Genomic DNA, 21,361 nt, shown 5'->3' with positions numbered 1-21,361 from the left:
CGCCGCCCCTGGTGCACCGCCCTCTTGCCACCCCGGGCCGGCTCCCTGCACCTGTACACCAGGTCCTGGCGCCCTCTCCTTCGCCCCTGCTCTCTCCCCCAGCGCCCTCTTGCTACTTTTCTAGTTCCGTGTGCACTCTTTGTTTAGGGTGGAGGATTGTTCCCCCCAATCAGATGATCACTTGCACCTTAGTCTGGTTTCCAATTACTGAATGGGTCACGTTCAGGGACTTTCTCCTCTACAATATAGGCAGGTGCCTCCAGCACTGTGAAAGTAGCCTTCCAAGAAATAAGCGGTAAACACACCTAAGGTCTTTAAGCTAACTTACAGATGTTTGGTTTTTGTGAAGAAGGCTCAATGGCTGTGTCTGTACTCTTCAGGTCTGTAACAAGTTCGGACTCTCTCCAGGTCTTAGGCTTTGGCTTTTGCACAGCTTAAGGGCTTCCCTGGTGGCTCATCTGGTAAAGAATCTGCCTGCATTGCAGGAGACCTGGGTTCGATTCTTGGGTGGGGAAGACCCCCTGGAGAAGGGAATGGCAACCCACTCCAGTATTCTTGCCTGGAGAATCCACGCGGACAGAAGAGCCTGATGGGCTACAGTCCATAGCGTCGCAAAGGGTCGGACACAACTGAGCAACTAACATTTTCACACTTTTGCATAGCTAAACCAAATAGCTGCTCGAAAGCTTAAAATCAAAATTTGAAAATTTGTATTCAGACTTCTTAAGGCTGCCCAGTGTTAAAAGGGATGTTCTCTACACATCAGGGACCTGATCTCAACTTCTTTGAGAGCGTGGGCAGATTACTTGATCTCTCTGGTTGTGGGTCCCACCTTAGGACACCCACTTCACAGAGCAGTAGAAGAAGTCAGTGCGGGTGTCTCTGAGCCTCTCTTGAATCCCTGGGCAGCTGCATCCCAGTCTGCTTTTAAGTTTTAAGCAGACACTGGGAATGGGCAGTCAGTGTTCCACGAAGTCTTTCTGAGTGCTCTGTACCTGACAGTCCTAGAGAATTCCCGTAAGCAAACTCAGTAACAGACTCATCAGTGCATTTCCCAGTCACATCTGACTCTTTGCGACCCCATGGACTGTAGCCCGCAAGGCTCCTCTGTCCATAAATTCTCCAGGCAAGAATACTGGAGTGGGTAGCCATTCCCGTCTCCAGGGAATCTTCCCGACCCAGGGGCTGAACCCAGGTCTCCTGCATTGCGGGCAGATTCTTTACCGTCTGAGCCACCAGGGAAGCCCAAGTTTGCCATAAATCCGTACCAAAGCAGGGAGCCACAGCACCTAAATCTGGCCAATAGTTTCATTCATGAAGAGAGGAAACCTCTACAGCAAGGGTGCCACCCACAGTTGCTCATATTATTGTACACATAGCCCGTGTGATTTGGGGACATTTAAATTTTCCAAACTTTCCAACTTAAGCAAACTCCAGGAGATGGTGAATGACAGGGATGCCTGGTGTTCGGCAGTCCATTGGTTGCAAAGAGTCAGACTTGACTGAGCAACTAAACAATGACAAGTTTTCCAAATAGAAGAGATAAACATCTTCCATTCTACCCAAGCAGCTAATTTATTCAACGGTCATTTGACCTAAGTCAGTGAGCACTGTCGACTAAAAAAAGATGTACAACTTGAGAGTTGCAAGTTAAGTTTTATTTGGGGCAAAATGAAGACTGTGACCTGGGAGGCAGCATCTCAGAGAGCTCTGAGAGACTGCTCCAAAGCGGCAGTGGGGGAAAGTCAATATGTAAGGTTTTGGTGAAGGGGGAGTTCAATGCCATGAAGCACTCATGTTACAAAAGGTTTTTGTTAGTCATGAGGATCTGATGTCACCATGAAGGGATTTAGTGCTTTCTCTAAGATATGAGAAGATGCAAAGATTGAGATCATAAAATCTGTTCCTAAAAACATCCAACTATCTAAAGACCTTTCCCTCTAGATCCTCTGGAGCACAGAGTGCCTCACTCCACCTCGAACTCCCTCAGGGGTTGTTGAAGGTCAACAGCTGTAGCAGCCTGGGGTTCAATTTCCCTGCAGGCAGATGGCAGTGATCTTCGTAAGTGCCAATTTGTAGTTGACATGGCCCTCTTATGGTCATAAATCCAGGCATACATTGAGGGGCATTTCATAACCATTTTGTCCTGCCTTGCTGGGAAGGCTCATTCCCAGTTGTGAAGAAGGTTTTTGCTGATAAGCCACTCAGTGTGCCATTACCGGACTAGATCTTAGCAGTCAAAGATGTCGGGACACCTGTCTTCTAGTTATGGTCCAGGAAAGGATTCCCTCTTGTTGCATGAAAATACCTACAGTTACACTATTACAATCATTGATCGTATACTGAGCTATACATTTGATCAGCTGCTTCAACTCTAATCCTCATTTTCATTAGAGGCTTAGTCATACACCTGGTAATACAAGAAATAATAATCTTGTGAAAGAAGCAAAATGCAAATGGTATAGTTAATAACATTAGTGGAATTAAAAGTAAATAGTTTAGCCATGAACCTCCCGCAGCAAACCAGTTTTTTTTTTTAAAAGATCATCAAGACTAGGGAATGGGTCACTGAAAGCAGAAATCTGACTTTTCATATGGTTCACCAAATGTGTTATTTTAGAGAATTCATCAGGTATAAAAACGTAGGATTCAGTTTGAATTATGGCACAGGTGCCTCCCTGAAATGCTGTAAGGATGTCAAGGGCCATGCAGTTGTGTAGAACTGCCTTTTTCATCAGAGAGATCTCAGAATTCAGTAGGCTAATAGCCCGATTACTATCATTTAAAGCTTATGAAAGTTGTTAAGGCTTCAGTTCAGTTCAGTTCAGTCGCTCAGTCGTGTCCGACTCTTTGCGATCCCATGAATCGCAGCACTCCAGGCCTCCCTGTCCATCACCAACTCCTGGAGTTCACTCAAACTCATGTCCATTGAGTCGGTGATGCCATCCAGCCATCTCATCCTCTGTCGTCCCCTTCTCCTCCTGCCCCCAATCCCTCCTATCATCAGGGTCTTTTCCAATGAGTCAACTCTTCACATGAGGTGGCCAAAGTATTGGAGTTTCAGCTTTAGCATCAGTCCTTCCAATGAACACCCAGGACTGATCTCCTTTAGGATGGACTGGCTGGACCTCCTTGCAGTCCAAGGGACTCTCAAGAGTCTTCTTTAACACCACAGTTCAAAAGCATCAATTCTTCGGCTCTCAGCTTTCTTCACAGTCCAACTCTCACATCCATACATGACCACTGGAAAAACCATGGCCTTGACTAGACGGACATTCATTGGCAAAGTAATATTTCTGCTTTTGAATATGCTATCTAGGTTGGTCATAACTTTCCTTCCAAGGAGTAAGCGTCTTTTAATTTCATGGCTGCAGTCACCATCTGCAGTGATTTTGGAGCCCAAAAACATAAAGTCTGACACTGTTTCCACTGTTTCCCCATCTATTTGCCATGAAGTGATGGAACCAGATGCCATGATCTTCATTTTCTGAATGTTGAGCTTTAAGCCAACTTTTTCACTCTCCACTTTGACTTTCATCAAGAAGCTTTTGAGTTCCTCTTCACTTTCTGCCATAAGAGTGGTGTCATCTGCATATCTGAGGTTATTGATATTTCTCCTGGCAGTCTTGATTCCAGCTTGTGCTTCTTCCAGCCCAGCGTTTCTCATGATGTACTCTGCGTATAAGTTAAATAAGCAGGGTGACAATATACAGCCTTGCTGTGCTCCTTTTCCTATTTGGAACCAGTCTGTTGTACCATGTCCAGTTCTGACTGTTGCTTCCTGACCTGCATATAGGTTTCTCAAGAGGCAATCAGGTGGTCTGGTATTCCCATCTCTTTCAGAATTTCCCACAGTTGATTGTGATCCACACAGTCAAAGGCTTTGGCATAGTCAATAAAGCAGAAATAGATGTTTTTCTGGAACTCTCTTGCTTTTTCCATGATCCAGAGGATGTTGGCAATTTGATCTCTGGTTCTTCTGCCTTTTCTAAAACCAGCTTGAACATTTGGAAGTTCATGGTTCATGTGAACTTCCAAATGTTGGAGAATTTTGAGCATTACTTTACTAGTGTGTGAGATGAGTGCAATTGTGCAGTAGTTTGAGCATTCTTTGGCATTGCCTTTCTTTGGGATTGGAATGAAAACTGACCTTTTCCAGTCCCGTGGCCACTGCTGAGTTTTCCAAATTTGCTGGCATATTGAGTGCAGCACTTTCACAGCATCATCTTTCAGGATTTTAGATATGGCCAATTACATCCTCTAAGGCAATGGCACCCCACTCCAGTACTCTTGCCTGGAAAATCCCATGGATGGAGGAGCCTGGTAGGCTGCAGTCCATGAGGTCACTAAGAGTCGGACACAACTGAGCGACTTCACTTTCACTTTTCACTTTCATGCATTGGAGAAGGAAATGGCAGCCCACTCCAGTGTTCTTGCCTGGAGAATCCCAGGGACAGGGGAGCCTGGTAGGCTGCCATCTATGGGGTCTCACAGAGTCGGACACAATGGAAGCGACTTAGCAGCAGCAGCAGCAGCCCCATTGAAGGCGTGCATGCACACGTGCGCACACACACACAGTAGCTGCTGAACGGTCATACCAGTAGGATACAGATCGGTAGACTGTACAATGGTACAATGTACATTGTACAGATCGGTACAATGGTAGATTCGTTGGGGTTACCTCTAATTTGTTAACATGTATGACCTTAAGTTCATGGGAATCCCAGGCTACACCTTCGTATTCATCCCTGTAGATGTGATGGCCATAAATTAGTCCGACGAACCCACAGAGTTCCATACCAATCACTCTCTCTAACAGTAATGATAGACATAGTTCATAAAGCACCCAGTCTTGTTTCAAAATTACTAGGTTGATCATTTTTAGTATGATTTAACCCTTCCCAACATAGAGGGGCTTTTAAACTAAAATGACCATAGCCTGGTATTAACCATAAGGATCCAACCCATAACTGTGAGAGTTTTCCTTTTAATAGATGAGAGGTTAATTTTTTATAGAGACTTAGCTCATCACTCTGACTGAGTTTGAATGACCCTAAGAGAAAACTTAAGTGTATGGCCAGCATCTGCTGGGGCTGCTGCTGCTGCTGCTAAGTTGCTTCCATTGTGTCCGACTCTGTGCGACCCCAGAGACTACAGCCCACTAGGCTCCCCCGTCCCTGGGATTCTCCAGGCAAGGACACTGGAGTGGCTAGCACCAGAGCAGATATTATTAAATGGCCATGTGAGAGGATCCCATCTAGTAATATCGTGAATAGATGAAACAGGACTGAACATTCATCTAAAATAAATTTCCTAGTGGGTATCCAGTCAGAGCCCTAGAGAGCAGAAATCCACCAAAGTAACCCAGAAGTACTAGACACAGGTAATTGGCTACAACCCAACAATTGGATTGAGTTTTAAACTAGCATAGACTCATGTCCATGATAGAAAGCATTTGATTGATAGGCATAGGTCCAAGGAATCAAGAAAACGTTATAAATGATCATACAAGTCAGATGAGCATCTTGGGCAAGCTGCCTACTTCTGATGTCCTCTTCTTCTTGCCCTAGTGGAGTGTAATTTCCTCTATTTGAGCATTGTTTTAAGGTGAGTTGGGATTTGCCTGGTGGCAAAGATGGTAAAGTGTCTGCCTGCAATGTGGGAGACCTGGGTTCGATCCCTGGGTTGGGAAGATCCCCTGGAGAAGGAAATGGCAACCTACTCCAGTACTCTTGCCTGGAAAATTCCACGGACAGAGGATCCTGGTAGGATATAGTCCATGAGATCACAAAGAGTCAGACACGACTGAGTGACTTCACTTGAACATCACTTGAGGTCAGCAGGCATCTCTATCAACCAGTCCAGCTTAGGGGCTTTTGGAAGTGGGAGTTAACCCAAGAGTCAATTTCCCTTTGGTTTCACTGGGCATGAGCTAGTTTAGAGTACGTGATAGAAAGGTCCTTCCATCCAGGTTGGAGAAAGTTCCTTAAACTATGTCTTCTTCCAATCTTGGTTGCAGGTCATGCGTGAGGCATCTGATCTTTATCCAAAGACAGATTACTAAGATAAGCTTCAGAAACAAACCTAGAGTGTCCTTTAATAATTCAATTAAATTTTACATTAATATACCCTAACAACAAAGAACTATCCAGAAAGTAAGTCTGAGTAGAAACAGACCTCCATTAACAAGCTGGGATTTAACATTCATTGGAACATCTCTTTCTCCCTAAAATCACCATCATTTTTACCAAATTAACACCTGTTTGTCATATAGGTCTGGTCTCAATAACTTGGCCTGATGACTTATATAACCATAATTGATCATAGACTTTTTTGCTTTGCTGAGACTTTTATGGAGTCTCAGATTGAACTTTTAAAATAAAACCTTTCAGGGCTAGGAAGAAGAAAAAAGAAGTTGCTCAGTTGTGTCTGACTCTCTGCGACCCCATGGACTATAGCCTACCAGGTTCCACCATCCATGGGATTTTCCAGGCAAGAATACTGGAGTGGGTTGCTATTTCCTTCTCCAGGAGATCTTCTCAACGCAGGGATTAAACCCGCATCCCCGGCATCGCAGGCAGATACTTTGCCAAAGGCTTATCACAGATTTTGCCTAGTCAGATCATCAGTCGCTCAGTTGTGTCTGACTCTTTGCGACCCCATGAATCGCAGCACGCCAGGCCTCCCTGTCCATCACTAACTCCCGGAGTTCACGGAGACTCACGTCCATGGAGTCAGTGATGCCATCCAGCCATCTCATCCTCTGTCGTCCCCTTCTCCTCCTGCCCCCAATCCCTCCCAGCATCAGAGTCTTTTCCAATGAGTCAACTCTTCACATGGGGTGGCCAAAGTATTGGAGTTTCAGCTTTAGCATCATTCCTTCCAAAGAAATCCCAGGGCTGATCTCCTTCAGAATGGACTGGTTGGATCTCCTTGCAGTCCAAGGGACTCTCAAGAGTCTTCTCCAACACCACAGTTCAAAAGCATCAATTCTTCGGTGCTCAGCTTTCTTCACAGTCCAACTCTTACATCCATACATGACCACTGGAAAAACCATAGCCTTGACTAGACAGACCTTTGTTGGCAAAGTAATGTCTCTGCTTTTCAATATGCTATCTAGTAATAAATGTTTCAAAATCGTATTTTATTTGGAAAATGACTTAGCTATTCAATAGACTTCCAACACTTAGTTAAGTACAATCGTTAGAAGTTCAAGTTACCCCAGTCTGCAGAGACTATTTTAGACAGACATTCCTAAAGCATAATTATTCTTGAGTCTATCTAAAGGTTCATATCTCATTTGCATTTTGAAGAAGTTTTTTGACTTGAGAGAATTTCCTTGCTGACAAACTTGTAACACATATAATAATATTTAACTTCTGTTAAACCTAGGTAAAACGAAAATATGCTGCTTAATGCTAATTACTCTTACACATGTCTACATTATTTAGATCAACAAACAAACATTAATATCAGTTATTTAATGCTGAATATTTCCAAGTTCACATGAACCTGAAATTCATTTAGGTTAATTTCTCTTGTGGTAGAATTATTTGAATTGTACACGCCCACTTTTTTTTTTTCAAAGCCAATAACATTAAACGTCATTTACACACTGATCTCAGCAATCAGCGATATTATCCAAAATACAAAGATGCACACTGAGACCTACATTTATCCAAATAAATGGAAAACAAAGTCATGTTTTCCAAACTTAGTTATGAATCAGATATCACGATACAAAACACACTAATTGTAAAAATGGTTGGAGTAAGATTTGAAAAGGCTTTGTTCCCCTTTTTTTCTTTTGGTTTCAGGAATTAGAGATGGTCTAGATAAGTGATCCAGAGAGCTCTGGTCTAAAGGTATGGGAGGAATTATTTCCTCATAGCAAGAATTCTTAGATAACTTTGTTCATCAAGCTTTCTCTGGAGTCTAAAGAATATTGTGAGCACATTGTCAAAAATTGTGTTTTTCTATGATCATAGTTTTATAGCCAAACTTTAGACCAGGTATGCTCAGCTTGGCCCTGATAATAAGGGCCGATTGGTCCCAGCAGGGATTGTGCCTCTGGGGAAGTGGGGGCCTCCGTTTGATCAGCCCCAAGCTGTTAATTATGGAAGGAAGCGGACAAGAACAGGAGTGCACGATGGACTGAGAGCTCGTCCCAAAGCATCCCGCCAGTCGGGAGACGTCTGTCGCCCCTGCTTTGTTGGGGCTCTGCCAGCCAGCCCAGACTGAGTAAGAAGGGATGTGTGAATCCAACCTGAGTCAGATGGTTGTGGGAGAAACACAAACCACGGGACTTGGGATACGTGCTTGGGAGATGCAAGCCCGAGTAGCTTGGTGGTCGTCTGCCGAGGCCCTGGGCTGGGTTGTGGGCTGACCCTGCCCTAAGGGAGCATTAGCATCATTAAGAACCAGAGCCAGGTGGAGGGGCTTCCCATGGTCTGTGGGAAGGGGTGTCTGCCTGCATGTTTTTATAATCTTCCTTTAGCACACCTTGTCTGAGGATCCACTGACTCCCTGCTCATTGGTGGGCTTGTAGATGGAGGCAAGACGTTCTCTGAAGACATCAGTGAGGATGAGAGAAACTCTTGTATTTTTGCTGAGTACAAAGGCAGAATCAACAGGATCAACAGGACCTCTGTGGAGGACAGCCGGGGACGGCGGGGCAGGCCTGCCTAGGAACGAGGCAGGGACAGCTGTCAGACAGAGCACACCAAGGCCCTGACCCTGGGGATGGACAAGGATGTTTGTAGGCATTTTTTTTTATCCATGGCAAACCGCGTCATTATGCCAGTGGCCCTTGCATAGGGTCAGCGCGGAGGTCAGCTGTTGATCTCAGGCCTCTGAGTCCAGAGGGCACTGTCCACACCTTGTCACATCACCTTGGGTTTTATTTGTATGCAGAGTGTGACCTTTCACCTGCTCACCCCAGGCACATGTGTGCTGGAAATGAGCAACTTTCGGTTATCAGGTCTGCTCAGAGCCTCTCCACGCCGGGGTCCTGGGGTGGTGCCCTCAACCCTGTCTCAGCTCGTGTTCTGCTTTCTGTCAATCCAAGCAGCGACTCAGTGTGACCCGAACCCAGGGCGCCTGTGTCACTGATTCCCACTGGGCAGTCAGTGAGCGACTCACTGCATCATTTCTTCATCAGCCCCTCCGTGTAACGGTAGTCACAAACCCAAGTCCCACTGGAGCGCAAAGCTGTTTATTTGCCACTGGGGCCCCCAGTTACCACCTTTACCCTGAGGCCACAGAGGAAGGGGGCCAAACACTCCCTACCCCACCCCCAAGTCCCAGAGTGCGGACTCTCAAACACCCACTGCAAGGCATGTGCTCAGCCAGGTCTGTGACCCGGTGGGATCGTGGTTCTGTTGTCATCCCTCATGGTAGCACCTCAAAGCATGTCACCTGCTTGAGGTTCAGCTTCCCTCCTGCTGGAATCCATCAGTGACCTGGGGAAAGCCTTGGTCAGCCTCTCTTTTAAATGTGTCATAAGGGAATTCCAGGGATTCCCTGGTGGCTGAGACGGTCAAGAATCCACTTGCAACGCAGAAGACCTGGGTTCAATCCCTGGGTCGGGAAGATCCACTGGAGAAGGAAATGGCAACCCACTCCAGTATTCTGGCCTTGGAAATCCCATGGACAGAGGAGCCTGGTTAGCTACAGTCCACAGGGTCGCAAAGAGTCGGACACTGAGCAGCTAACACTCAACACACAAGGGGCTTCCCAGATGGCACTAGTGGTAAAGAACTCGGCTGCCAACGTAGGAAACAAGGTTTGATCCCTGGGTCCAGAAGGTCCCTTGGAGAAGGAAATGACAACCAGTTCTAGGATTCTTACCTGGATAATCCCATGAACTTCTCTGATAGCTTTGCTTGCAATGCAGGAGACCTGGGTTTGATTCCTGGATTGGGAAGAACTGCTGGAGAAGGGATAGGCTACCCACTGCAGTATTCTTGGGCTTCCCTTGTGGCTCAGCTTCCACTGTACAATCATAAGGGATTTGAATCAGGTCATACCTGAATGGTCTAGTGGTTTTCCCTACTTTCTTCAATTTAAGTCTGAATTTGGCAATAAGGAGTTCATGATCTGAGCCACAGTCAGCTCCCGGTGTTGTTTTTGCTGACTGTATAGATCTTTTCCATCTTTGGCTGCAAAGAATATAGTCAGTCCGATTCCAGCATTGGCCATTTGGTGATGTCCGTGTGTAGAGTCTTCTCTTGTGTTGTTGGAAGAGGGTGTTTGCTATGATTAGTGCGTTCTCTTGGCAAAACTCTATTAGCCTTAGCCCTGATTCCTTCTCTACTCCAAGGCCAAATTTGCCTGTTACTCCAAGTGTTTCTTGACTTCCTACTTTTGCATTCCAGTCCCTTATAATGAAAAGGACATCTTTTTTGGGTGTTAGTTCTAGAAGGTCTTGTAGGTCTTCAGAACCATTTAACTTGAATTTCTTCAGCATTACTGGTTGGGGCATAGACTTGGATTACTGTGATATTGAATGATTTGCTTTGGAAATGAACAGAGATCATTCTGTCGTTTTTGAGATTGTATCCAAGTACTGCATTTCGGACTCTTTTGTTGACCATGATGGCTACTCCATTTCTTCTGAGGGATTCTTGCCCACAGTAGTAGATATAATGGTCATCTGAGTTAAATTTACCCATTGCAGTCTATTTTAGTTCGCTGATTCCTAAAATGTTGACATTCACTCCTGCCATCTCCTGTTTGACCACTTCCAATTTGCCTTGATTCATGGACCTAACGTTCCAGGTTCCTATGCAGTGTTGCTCTTTACAGCATCGGATCTTGCTTCTATCACCAGTCACATCCACAACTGGGTGTTGTTTTTCACTTTGGCTCTGTCTCTTCATTCCTTCTGGAGTTATTTCTCCACTGACCTCCAGCAGCATATTGGGCACCTACCGCCCTGGGGAGTTCATCTTTCAGTGTCCTATCTTTTTGGCTTTTCATACTGTTCATGGTTTACCATCCCCTTCTCCACTGGACCACGTTTTGTCAGAACTTCCACCATGACCTGTCCCTCTTGGGTGGCCCCAGAGGGCATGGCTTAGTTTCATTGAGGTGGACAAGGCTGTGGTCCATGTGATCAGATCGGTTAGCTTCCTGTGGTTGTGGTTTTCAGTCTGTCTGCCCTCTGATGGAGAAGGATAAGAGGCTGATGGAAGCTCCCTGATGGGAGACACTGACTGAGGGGGAAACTGGGTCTTGTTCTGATGGGCAGGGCCATGCTCAGTAAATCTTTAATCCCATGTTCTGTTGATGGGAGGGGCTGTGTTCCCTCCCTGTTCTTTGACCAACCTTTGGTGGAGGTAATGAAGACAGTGGTGACCTCCTTCAAAAGGTCCCATGATGCACTGCTGCACTCAGTGCCCCCGACCCTGCAGCAGGCCACCACCAACCCACGCCTCCGCCAGAGACTCCTGCAAAGTCTGGGTCAGTCTCTTGTGAGGTCACTGTTCCTTTCTCTTGGGTCCTGTTGTGTACAAGCTTTTCCCTTATGCAGTGGAAGTGACAAATAGATTTGAAGGATTAGATCTGATAGACAGAGTGCCTGAGGAACTATAGACAGAGGTTCATGACATTGTACAGGAGGCGGTGATCAAGACCATTCTCAAGAAAAAGACATGCAAAAAGGCAAAATGGTTGTCTGAGGAGGCCTTACAAACAGCTATGAAAAGAAGAGAAGCAAAAGGCAAAAGAGAGAAGGAAAGATATACCCATTTGAATGCAGAGTTCCAAAGAATAGCCAGGAGAGATAAGAAAGCCTTCCTCAGTGATCAATGCAAAGAAATAGAGGAAAGCAATAGAATGGGAAAGACTAGAGACCTCTTCAAGAAAATTAGAGATACCAAGGGAACATTTCATGCAAAGATGGGCACAATGAAGGACAGAAATGGTATGGACCTAACAGAAGCAGAAGATATTAAGAAGAGGTGGCAAGAATACACAGAAGAACCATACAAGAGAGCTTCAAGACCCAGATAATCATGATGGGGTGGTCACTCACCTAGAGCCAGACATCCTGAATGCAAAGTCAAGTGGGCCATAGGAAGCATCACTACAAACAAAGCTAGTGGAGGTGATGGAATTCCAGTTGAGCTCTTTCAAATCCTCAAAGATGATGCTGTGACAACTGCTCCACGCAATATGCCAGCAAATTTGGAAAACTCAGCAGTGGCCACAGGACTGAAAAAGGTCCATTTTCATTCCAATCCTAAACAAAGGCAATGTCAAAGAATGCTCAAACTACTGCACAACTGCACTCATCTCACACGCTAGCAAAGTAATGCTCAAAATTGTCCAAGCAAGGCTTCAATAGTCCATGAACCGTGAACTTCCAGATGTTCAAGCTGGATTTAGAAAAGGCAGAGGAACCAGAGATCAAATTGTCAACATCCGTTGGATCATCGAAAAAACAAGAGAATACCAGAAGAACATCTACTGCCCTACTGACTGCTCCAAAGCAGTCAGTGTGGATCACAACTGACTCTGTGGATCACAACCAACTGTGAAAATTCTTAAAGCAATGGGAATACCAGATACCTGACCTACCTCCTGAGAAATCTATATACAGGTCAGGAAGCAACAGTTAGAACTGGACATGGAACAACAGACTGATTCCAAATAGGGAAAGGAGTACATCAAGGCTGTATATTGTCACCCTGCTTATTTAACTTATATGCAAAATACATCATGAGAAATGCTGGACTGGATGAAGCACAAGCTGGAATCAAGATTGCTGGGAGAAATATCAATAACCTCAGATATACAGATGACACCACCTTTATGGCAGAAAGTGAAGAGGAACTAAAGAGCCTCTTGATGAAAGTGAAAGAGGAGAGTGAAAAAGTTGGTATAAAACTCAACATTCAGAAACTAAGATTATGGCATCTGATCCCATTACTTCATGGTAAATAGATGGGGAAATAGTGAGAGACTTTATTTTTCTGGGCTCCAAAATCACTGCAGATGATGACTGCAGCCATGAAATTAAAAGATGCTTGCTCCTTGAAAGAAAAGTTATGATCAACCAAGACAGCATGTTAAAAAGCAGAGACTTTACTTTGCCAACAAAGGTCCGTCTAGTCAAAGCTATGGTTTTTCCAGTAGTCGTATATGGATGTGAGAGTTGGACTGTAAAGGAAGCTGAGCACAGAAGAATTGATGCTTTTGAACTGTGGTGTTGGAGAAGACTCTTGTTCAGTTTTCTTGCTATAAAAAATAACGCAATCATTCAGCAAATGACTTGACCCTCGAAATAGAAGCAATTGGACATCATCTCCCAGGGCAGCTTCTAAGGTAACTAACCCAAGTTTGAGGAACACTTAAGTAGCCAACTTGGGTGATCTGGCAGTACCTTAGGTAATGGTGGGCTTCCTCCGTGGCTCAGTGACGGGAAATCCGCCTGCAACACTGGAGACGCAGGTTCAATTCCTGGGTCAGGAAGATACCCTGGAGGAGTAGATGGCAACCCACTCCAGTATTCTTGCCTGGAGGATCCCAGGAACAGAGGAGCTTGCTGGGCTATGGTCCACGGGCCATAAAGTCAGACATGACTGAGCATGCATCTACTTATCTACTTACTAGGAAATGGCAGATCTAACCATTTTCAAATGTTTAAATGAGAATTGTTGTTAATTTTAATAATTACTGGCTTCACTTCTTTCTCAACAATCTGACATCACTGTAATCTACAACACTTCTAGATTTGGATCAGTTCCTTTTGCTTATCCTTCCTTCTGTAAAAAGAAAGGAATTTAGTGATTACAGTGATTAAACTGCAATAAAGCTACATACTTAAACAAGGGTTTTGCCCTTTCAAGGTGAGGCTGCAAACACAAAGAATACTGTGCTGTCGGTCACTCTGTGAAAAGTGAAAGTGAAGTCGCTCAGTCGTGTCCAACTCTTTGCAACCCCGTGGACTGTAGCCCACCAGGCTCCTCCGTCCATGAGATTCTCCAGGCAAGAATACTGGAGTGGGTTGCCATTTCCTTCTCCAGGAGATCTTTCTGACCCAGGGATCGAACCCAGGTCTTCCGCATTGCAGGCAGACGCTTTAACCTCTGAGCCACCAGGGAAGCAGTCTGGGCCAAGACTGGATTTGGCTTCTTCGAAGTTTTCTTGAAATGCTGCTTTTAATAACAGATAGTATGAGTTTTCTAGTAGCAGAAAGTGAAGAGGAACTAGAGTCTCTTGATATGGGTTAAAGAGGAAAGTGAAAAAGCTAGCTTAAAACTCAGCGTTCAAAAAACTAAGATCATGGCATCTGGTCCCATCAGTTCATGGCAAATAGATGGAGAAAAGGGGGACACAGTGACAAATTTTTTCTTGGGCTCCAAAATCACTGTGGATGGGGACTGTAGCCATGAAATTAAAAGACACCTGCTCCTTGGAAGGAAAGCTATGACAAACCTAGACAGCATATTAAAAAGCAGAGATGTCACTTGGTCAACAAAATGTTCATATAGTCAAAGCTATGGTTTTTCCAGTAGTCACTTAGGGATATGGGAGTTGGACCATAAAGAAGGCTGAGCACTTAAGAATTGATGCTTTTGAACTGTGGTATTGGAGAAGACTCCTGAGAGTCCCTTGGATTGCAAGGAGATCAAACCAGTCACTCTGTACTTTGGCATAAAAGTTTTCCACACGGCAAAGGCCGAGGATCTGGTGTGCCCTTCTCGTTCTCCAGTTTTCTGCTGTGTTCTCATTTTATACGTGCCTTGTTCTTGCATGCATGCTTAGTCACTCAGTCATGTCTGAGTCTTTGTGACCCTATGGACTGTAGCCCACAGGTTCCTCTGTCTTTTTTTAGGATCTTTTTTTAATTTAAGTCATTCAGTCCTATCCGACTCTCTGCAACCCCATGAACTCTCCAGGCCAGAATACTGGAGCCTTTCCCTTCTCCAGGGGATCTTCCCAACCCAGGGATCGAACCCAGGTCTCCTACACTGCAGGCGGACTCTTTACCAGCTGAGCCACAGTTCAGTTCAGTCGCTCAGTCATGTCTGACTCCTTGCGACCCCATGGACTGCAGCATGCCACACTTCCCTATCCATCACCGACTCCCGGAGTTTACCCAAACCCATGTCCATTGAGTTGGTGATGCCATCCAGCCTCTGTCGTCCCCTTCTCCTCCCGCCTTCAGTCTTTCCCAGCATCAGGGGCTTTTCCAATGAGTCACTTCTTCACATCAGGTGGCACAAGTATTGGAGCTTCAGCTTCAGCATCAGTCCTTCCAATGAATATTCAGGCTGATCTCCTTTAGGATGGACTGGTTGGATCTCCTTGCAGTTCAAGGGGCTCTCAAGAGTCTTCTCCAACACCACAGTTCAAAGGCATCCATTCTTCAGCGCTCAGCCTTCTTTATATGAGCTGTTGGTTTCAATGATATTGTGTTGGTTCCCACCAAACATCAGCATGAATCAGCCGTGGGTAGCATATGTCCCCTCCTCCTTGAACCTCCCTCCCACCTCTCCTCATCCCACCCCTCTTGGTTGTCACAGAGCCCCAGTTTGAGTTCCCTGAGTCACACAGCAAGTTCCCATGGGCTGTGTATTTTACACATGGCAGTGTACATGTATCCGCGTTACTCTCTGCACGCAGCCCGCCCTCTCCTGCCCCCACCCCCGTCCCGTCTGTAATTCTGTTCTCTGTATCTGTGTCTCCACTGCTGCCTTTGATTTTGCCCGAGTCTTTCAGGTTCCAAGAAATCAGATTTCTCCTTGCCACTCATCAGGTCTCTTCTGAATGTGTTAGGGATCAGGGCTTAAAATACACGTCTACGTATTGTGTGCAGGAGCACCTGTGGTTGAGACACATGCTCCTTGTGGAAAACTTACATAAAGTGCGGAAGAATTTAAGGAAACAAAAGTAAACCCACCTAGAATTCCACCCCTCGGATAACACTGGTAGTATTTTGAAATATCTCTTTCCCATCCCCGCCACTGTTTTTTTTTAAATATAGACCATTTTATTTTAAGTCTTTGTTGACTTTGCTACACTGTCTCTTCTGTTTTATGTTTTGGGTTTTTTGCCCCCAGGCATGTGGGATCTTAGTTCCCCGACCAGGGATCAAACCTGCACCCTTTGCATTAGAAAGTGAGGTCCTAATCACTGGGTCACCAGGGAAGTCCCTCCTTCATTGTTTTTTTATAAGTTTTGGATCATTTTTTCTCAAGTAGTCACGATAACAACACGGATATATAAGCACACAAAATCGTATATCCCGCTTCCATCAATTCACATAAGTATTGTCCTAGCTTAGTAGAAATATAAAGATATAAAGATGACTTCTAAAGCCTAATGTGCTGCAGCATGAGTAGACAGAGACAGCCCTGCCTGGTCCTGCTCCTGGCTGGCCCCTCGGGATGCGGTGGCTGACACACCAGGGATGTTGCCATGGAGGGGGCCACCTCCTGCTGTCTCCCTCCATCATCACCCAGGAGAGAGTTCCGCCGTGTTCCCCTGAGCCTCTGGTCCTCATCTTTTCATCAGGTTAAGAGTAATGGTTCTGACATGTTAAAAAAGGCATCTGTAGGATTAGGGATTATGGAGACCATTCTGTCAGAAACTATGAGAACTCCTCTTCTGCTAAGTGTGTAAACTCACCCCCAAAAGGAGGTGGACTGCAAGCTGCCCCGAGCCATCAAAGCACCACGGAGATTCCAGCATCTCAGAGATTTAGGTTTACCTGGTCATCAAGCACGCCCGTGTTCCTGATTGCCTTACAAACACCAACTTTATGGAAAGGCCATATTCTTTCTTGACAAGGAACAGAAAGAAAGTGAGCAAGCTGTAACACAATGAGGAATGAAGTGTCAGGTGTAATCCCACACCCGTCCTGATGATGCAGGAAACAGGATTTCTTCCCAGCTCCTCAGGACCTGGCGGTTGTGTATGCAGAAGAGGAAATGGCTTTATACCCTGGTTTCTCCAAAGATGCGCTTCACGGTTTCTCAAGACATGATTTCTGTGCTAAGGAATTTTCAGTCTCTGACTTACGCCTGTTTTCCAGGAGGGGTGCTGTTCGTGTCCCAAAGGCAATGGTGAGAGCAAGGTGGTGTGTGAGATTGTTTGAACCCAAACACGCTCCATAACGAGGGGACCTAGGTTCCAGACCTGGCTCCTGGCAGGAGCTGTGTCTGCCCAGCAGAGGCGCCCGCCTCCCCTCCTGTCTGAGCCTGGACCTTCCCCTGGATAAACAGCTGGGGTCACCACCAACTTTGAGCTGCTCTTGTCCCTCCAAAGTCTGGAGGGAGGTTCAGGAAAAGCCGTGTCCAGAGGCTGCCCCTTTGGCGCAAGGCAAAGGAAAACGCTGCTGACAGCAGCTGCATGGCTTTCCAAGGAAAAGAAATAACCCAGAAGGAGAAAGACCACCCAGAAGATGCCAGGAGTGGGCAGGGCGCTCCCCTCTGGAAGGCGTGTCGCATCTGAGTGTCCAGACGCTGAAGACCCGGGCCTCGGCCTGTGAGCCAGGGCGGCCAGTCCCGGGGTCGTTCTCAGCCTCTGGGGAAGGAGAGGGTGGGGAGGACAATCTCAGCTCCCTGCTGGAGGTCTGTGGGCCTGGGTGGCATTGCTTGGGACAGTTTGTTCCAACCTCCTGGTTTTGTGGACATCAGGGTCCCTGCTGAGCCCTCCAAGGACAGAGAGCAACAGAAGAGACTGTCAGCCTAAGGCCCTGTCTCCAGTCCTGGCCCCTTTCGTGACATCTCACGTGAGACCAAGAGAGAGAAATCCCCTCCCCAGGTCGTTTGTGACCGGCTCCCACAGGCACAGAGGTCAGGGCACCCTTCCAGGCCATCCGGGGAACAGCACAGGTGTGTGCAGTCTGCACCGGCCACCGGCCAGCCCCAGACCGCAGTGGCTGTCCGAAAGCCAAGTGCTGGGGCCGCAGGCAAGAGTGCTTTCTAAGAAAACCCAGTTAACATGTCCAGATTAGATCTGCTGTTGTGATCTGGACTAAGGACTATGAACTTCCCTGGAAAGGGCCAAGTGTGTCTGCCCAGCTTTCTGGCCCAAAGGGCAAAGGAAGATCCTTGGTGTCGGAATTGGTAACTGAAGAGGAAACAGACGTTCACAGAAATTGTGTCGAGAGAATTCAAAATATAATAACACCTCGATGCAGTTTTGGTAATAGAGGTGTAATGAGAAGAATGGGATTCTTTTTTGTTGTTGCTGGGGAATAAAATTTAACTCGTGGCTTCCCTGGAGGCTCAGTGGTAAAGAATCCACTAGCAATGCAGGTGAGGGATCAATCCCTGGGTGGGGAAGGTCCTCTGGAGAAGGAAATGGCCACCCACTCCAGTACTCTTACCTGGGAAATCCCAAGGACAGAGGAACCTGGCAGGCTGCAGTCCATGGGGTCACGAACAGTCAGACATGACTTAGTGACTAAACAACAATAACAACAACAAATTGGTGGCATAAGAAAGTGAAAGTGTTAGTTGCCCAACTGTGTCCAACTCTTTGCAACCCCATGGACTGTAGCCCACCAGGCTCCTCCGTCCATGGAATTCTCCAGGCAGGAATACTGGAGTGGGTTGTCAGTCACTTCTTCAGAGGATCTTCCCAAGCCAGGGATCAAATCCGGGCCTCCCACATTGCAGGCAGATTCTTTACTGTCTGAGCCACCAGGGAAGCTGGTATAAGAAATGGCTTAAAGGCCTTCAATTTTCACAAGCTTTGTAAATTTGTACCTTGTCTATCGCACACATTTTTACCACCGTGAGTTACAGATTCCCGCACAGATTGCACTGCACTGAGCCAGTCGGTTGCTCAACTTCTTTGGAAGGAGCCTCACCTTTAGTTGTTCCCCACAGACTGTATGCAGCAGCCTACCCCAGCCTTTTCAGCATCACGGACCAGTTCCATGAAGGACAGTTTCTTGGCAGACCGGGATGATTCAAGCACAGTAGGGCTCAAGCTATTATGAGAATCTAAAGGCACCGCTGTGGAGAAGGCGATGGCGCCCCACTCCAGCACTCTTGCCTGGGAAATCCCATGGACGGAGGAGCCTGGTAGGCTGCAGTCCATGGGATCACGAAGACTCGGACATGACTTCACTTTCACTTTTCACTTTCATGTATTGGAGGAGGTCATGGCAGCCCACTCCAGTATTCTCGCCTGGAGAATCCCACGGCCAGAGGAGCCTGGCGGGGCTACACAGTCCGTGGGGTCGCACAGAGTCGGACACAGCTGAGAACGCACGTGCACGCTGTAACAAAACAGCCCACGCTCCACTTAGCGTCAAAGCGCGAAGTGCCCAACAGCGGTCCTCGTTCTGACGCGGTGGGCGGGTTTGCAGACCCCGGCACCACGTGACAGAACACCGAGCTCAGCGAGCCCTGTGCAAACAGATGAGATCGCCACACGCATGGCCTGTCGCGCCCCCGAACTCCCTCCAGGCAAGACGTTAACAGAGGCCCGTGGCCGCCTTCCAGGACAGCTTTATTTACGGACACTGAAATCTGAATTTTGTACGATTTTCATGTGTCATGGAATAGTCTTTTGATTCCCCCCCGCCCCCCGCCGCCCACCCAACACACACACTATTTACAAATGTAAAAAGCGTTCTTAGCTCCCAGGCTGTAGACAGCGGGTGGAGGTCTGGACTCGGCCCGGCGGCTGTGTTTGCCGACACCTGATCCACACTCACACTGGTGTCACAGAACGTCAGTGACCCAGGAGACCGGTCAGGAAGGCAAAACGAGGCAGCTCTGGGCTCCACCTTTACGGCGTGCCCGCCAGTAGCTCAGACGGTAAAGCGTCGGCCTCCAATGCAGGAGACCAGGGTTCGATCCCTGGGTCGGGGAGATCCCCTGGAGAAGGAAATAGCCACCTACTCTAGTATTCTTGCCTGGAGAATCCCATGGACGGAGGAGCCTGGTGGGCTGTAGTCCATGGGATCGGAAAGAGTCAGACACAACTGAGAGCTAACACACACACAGCCAGTGTTTGCCCATGCAGAATTGGAAACCAGAGGGGAGAAATCTTCAGGTTACAGAGTTACAGAGGTCTTCACCTCCGCAGCGTTTCCTCAGACTTGGCCCTTCAGCACTGCATACGTCTATAACCTAGAGATGTGTGGCGACTAACCTAGAAATTTGCCTTCAGCTGTAGTTTTTTTTTCTTTTTTTGGCCTGACCACGCCGCATGGGAGATTTTAGTCCCCTACCCAGGGATTGAACCCGTGCCCCCTGCAGTGGAAGGTGAAGTCTTAACAATTGGACTTCCAGGGAAGGCCCCTTCAGCCACCTTTTGCTGCTGCTGCTAAGTGGCTTCAGTCGTGTCTGACTCTGTGTGACCCCATAGACGGCGGCCCAGCAGGCTCCGCCATCCCTGAAATTCTCCAGGCAAGAACACTGGAGTCGGTTGCCATTTCCTTCTCAACCACTTTTTAGGACCTGGTTTTTCTACTCTGAGCTTCCTGGGTTTTTTTCCTCCACTTCGGATCGTGCATCCCTGTTAGCCCGTGTTGAACTCTGCGTGGATTCTGCTCAGGTCAGCCATCCCAGACTCTCAGGACCTGAGCACTCTGCATTTCTGCGGGCATGTATCTAAACCCAGCCCACACCCCCTGCATCCCCCACCAGTCTTATTTCCTGCTCACTTTTCTTCCCTCCGTGTTTCTCCAAACTTGGAATTCTAGTATTTTCTCAGTTGGTCCTGCAGTTTCTTTCCTGGAAAATTCCTTGAGACCGTAGCTTCCCGAGAAGTTTGTTTTCCCCAACTTTCTCACCATACAGTCCCCTTCCTGCTTTCCCAAGGCTCGGGAATCCCCTGAGCTGACTTGGGGAATGAGATCGCTTATTCCTGGTGCTTCTCAAGTCTGGGCCCTCGGGGACAGGCTGAGAACCGGTCTGTCTTGTCATCAGCCGCTTCCTCTGGCTCTAACACAGGGCCCTCTGCCCTGGCTGAGAATCTGGGAGGAGCAGAAAGGCGCCATGGCAACGGTGCCCGGTCGCGACCCCTCAGAACCCCTGCCTGTTTCTGAGGGAGCCTGTGCCGGGACCCGCAGTCAAGACCCAGCCCTGGTCTTGCAGTGTCACTGTTTGCATTCGCCTGCGTCCCAGTGCCAGTCAACTTGCACCAGCGTCAGCCCGGGTAGGAGCCACGGTTCCCCGACGCAGAGGGAATGGCTCTTCTTTCTGTGTACCACACAGCACGTGGGCTGCCCCCGCGGCTCAGCGGTAAAGAATCTGCCTGCAAATGCAGGAGATGTGGGTTTGAGCCCTGGGATGGGAAGATTCCCTGAGGAGGAAATGGCAGCCCGCTCCAGCCTTCTTGCCTGGAGAATTCCATGGACAGAGGAGCCTGCAGAGAGCATCAAAAA

At 47.3% G+C, this 21,361-nt stretch overlaps 1 protein-coding gene across 1 annotated transcript in view; it reads left to right on the top strand.

Moving 5' to 3' along the window:
- Positions 1–21,361, top strand: part of SRD5A1 (steroid 5 alpha-reductase 1) — a 37,799-nt gene that overhangs the window by 791 nt on the left and 15,647 nt on the right. The window lies entirely within an intron of this gene.

Source organism: Bos javanicus, chromosome 20 (genome assembly GCF_032452875.1).
Source record: "Bos javanicus breed banteng chromosome 20, ARS-OSU_banteng_1.0, whole genome shotgun sequence".
In the NCBI taxonomy this organism is placed as follows: Eukaryota; Metazoa; Chordata; class Mammalia; order Artiodactyla; family Bovidae; genus Bos; species Bos javanicus.
This window is presented reverse-complemented; position numbering and strand designations above follow the sequence as displayed.